The sequence below is a fragment of the Suricata suricatta genome, chromosome 7 (assembly GCF_006229205.1).
Source record: "Suricata suricatta isolate VVHF042 chromosome 7, meerkat_22Aug2017_6uvM2_HiC, whole genome shotgun sequence".
NCBI classification, from domain to species: domain Eukaryota; kingdom Metazoa; phylum Chordata; class Mammalia; order Carnivora; family Herpestidae; genus Suricata; species Suricata suricatta.
In genome coordinates, this window is record NC_043706.1 from 91,000,272 (window position 1) to 91,003,300 (window position 3,029).

The 3,029-nt window shown below is 40.0% G+C and overlaps 1 long non-coding RNA gene across 1 annotated transcript; it reads left to right on the forward strand.

The window, feature by feature from the left end:
* Positions 1–338: 338 nt before the first annotated feature.
* On the forward strand, positions 339–2,666 carry LOC115295566. The gene is made up of 3 exons (XR_003910472.1): positions 339–454; positions 2,378–2,449; positions 2,563–2,666. It is a non-coding gene; the product is annotated as an uncharacterized LOC115295566 (long non-coding RNA).
* The last annotated feature ends 363 nt before the right edge of the window (positions 2,667–3,029 follow it).

The following is a 3,029-nucleotide window of genomic DNA, read 5'->3' on the forward strand; positions in this document are numbered from 1 at the left end:
TAGCATCAGAGGTAGATATTTGGAACTAATTGAGTTGGAAAGGGATACTGTAAATGTCTGTTTCCGGTTCACAGGGCCCTCAGCGTCACTGCATAGTTTGGATGTCTGACTAGTTTCCTGACTTTGAGAGTCTCCTACTTTAAACATGAGGGATTGACCCTGGAAAGGAAAGGAAAGACACGCACAAGTCTGCCCCTGACTCCACCAATCATTACTCTCAGGCCGGGTTTCTCCTGGCAGGATTTAAATAGAACTATTGTGACACGGATAGTGCTTTCTGTTGCTGTCCTGAGGCAGGGTGGTGGTGAGGTCGTGGGTCTGCTCACATGGTATGAGTGGGGAAGGCCAGGTCTGGGCCAGCTCTCCACCACATAGCTTCCAGGAAAGCCCCACCGCCACTCATCGTGACCAAAGTACAGAGCAAAAACAGACACTTCAAATTCAGAAAACCTCGGTAAGACTGGTTCTCCTCTACATTGTCCTTAAGTGGTTCTATTTATATTTTACAAGTGTAAAAGAAAAGCTTTGTTAAAAGGGGCACAGATCTAAACATTTCTTTCCAAAGGAATCAAACTTGCTAAATCATCATGAGGATGGAACCAAAGCATTCCAATGAATCCTTAAAAAAAATTTTTTTTTAAATATTTATTCATTTTTGAAAGACAGAGAGAGACAGCGTGAGTGGTGGAGGGGCATAGAGAGAGGGAGGGAGACAGAGAATCTGAAACAGGCTCCAGGCTCTGAGCTGTTAGCATAGAGCCCAACGTGGGGCTCAAACTCACCAACCCTGATATCATGACCTAAGCCAAAGTCAGATGCCTAACCTAAGGAGACACCCAGGTGCCCTGAATCCTTTTATTTAAGAATAACTACAGTTATCCTTTACCAGACTAAAACTCTAGAGCCACGGTAACTTCAGCTCTGCAGAGTTGCCATAAAGCTTAACATACATATTTAAACCACTTGAACTGTCTTTAAAGTCACCCTTATTCTTGAATGTCCTCAATTTTGTCTTTATTTTCATGAATATGTTTATATGTTAACAAATGGAATAGCGATTCTCACCTACCTCTGAAGGTGTAGATTGCTTCTATTCCTTTATAATTAATATGCTGAGCTGGCTGAGAAATAGATTCTGTTCAGTCAAGGTGTGTCTCGTGGTTGCTAATTCCTGAGGAGCCAATAGGCTCCTGCTGGCATGATGATTGAGACAGGCCAAAGAATCCAGTTTCCTAGAGGAAACACAGGAGTAGGGAGAGGCACCTGGGGAAGGGAGCCAACAGAGGTTGGTTGGGGGAGAACCTCTTGCTGGCACTTGCTGGGGGAAAGGGTGTACTACATATTCATAAGTTAATATTTCATATTCATGAATAAAAACTTCATTTACCATTATGAAAGTAAGAATTTATGTTCATAAGTAAAAATTTCAGCAAATAATTTTATTATACTTAGGGGATCCTACTGCAGGAGTCACCTCACCCCACACCACCACTTGGCGCCAAATAAGAGCAGGTGGCCATAGCCTTGGAAGCAAGGCTGTCAGTCACAGGCACCCAGCCAATGGAAGTCTAGAGAAGAGTGGGAGGGGAAAAAGCTTTTGTTTTCCCTTTCTTCCAGCATTATGAAACAGCAAGCAAAGCTAGTCCCTTAGTATTCCACTTACATCTCCCACAAACTACTTTCTCTCAGGAACTTTTGCCTTGAACCACTTTTAGGCACTGAGCTAGTTCCTTCTTGCTGGAAGAACGTTATTGTATTGTCTGAAATACTGCATGCTTCCTTCCAGAAGGCGGGCGGAAAACCCCAATGATGCCTTTTCCCACCAAACTATTAGGATTTCTCCTTCCAGTAAATACAAAAAGAAGAACACGCAACGATTACTAACTGGCAGCCTACGAATGTTTTTTGAGTTGAAAAGTTATATTTTTAACTTAAAATTTCTATTATAAGCTCTGCCAGTGCAGAGACCTTGCTATACATCTTTGTATCCCCACAATATCCACTATTTTTTATGCACATAATTGGAGACGAGTAATGATTTTTTTTTATGAGAGAAATTGACTCCCACATTTAAAGGCTTTTTCATACAGAACTGTGGCCAAGCGAAGGCCTATAATATCGGTAAAGGTGCTAGGGAAGCACTGAGCATACTCCTTTCATACTCCCCAGTCTAGTATGAAAATCTGGATTGATGAATGGTTTTGCCTTTCACTGTTTTAATGAAGCAAAGGAGGAATGCGAATAACTGAAAAACGATTTATAATTCAAACAAAACTCATCTGAATTTAGCTTTGATTTGTGATAAATCCCACACCTCAATAGTGACCTTTTTCTCTTTCCATTCGTCTTTAACTTCAATCTCTGTCCCATTGATCAGGTCCTGGCTGGGAAGAGGACCCAGAAGACTCCAGACATGCAGGGAAGGCAATCTGTGGGAAAAAGAGGAAAGGTGGGAGAAGGTGCTAGACTCGAGGACCCAGTGGTGGTAATTGTTGAGGCTCATCTCTGCTGCTAAATCATTTTGTGTCCATGAGAAATGTTTTTTCCCTTTTCATGCCCAAGGTTTCTTCTTGACAACTGAGATGAATGGACCAGATGATGTGAAAATTTTCTGCTGGGACTGTGATTGAAATTCACATGTAAATAGAAATTCATAGAACTTTGCATTGTTGGGGTATAATGCTGAATGTGGATAGAGCTTAAAAATTTAACAATAAAAACTTAAAATGGATAAACTGAGTTAAACAAAGAATTATCAAAAGTGCAAAGAAATTTAGGGACAAAAATGAAAACAAAGTAAAATATTTACATACTTTTAATTCCAGGGTTTACCACTGTTTCCTTCTACAGCTTATTTAAATGCACATTTCAAAGTTGTAATAATTTTGAGTAAATCCCCTCGTAGACTTGAATGTATGTAAATTTGATCTTGGTCATTTGAACTTGACACAATTCAGCAATTTTTAAAATTTGTATTCTAGTTGTTCAAGTAAATGAATAGTGTCATTTGCTTATTTGATGCGATTTAA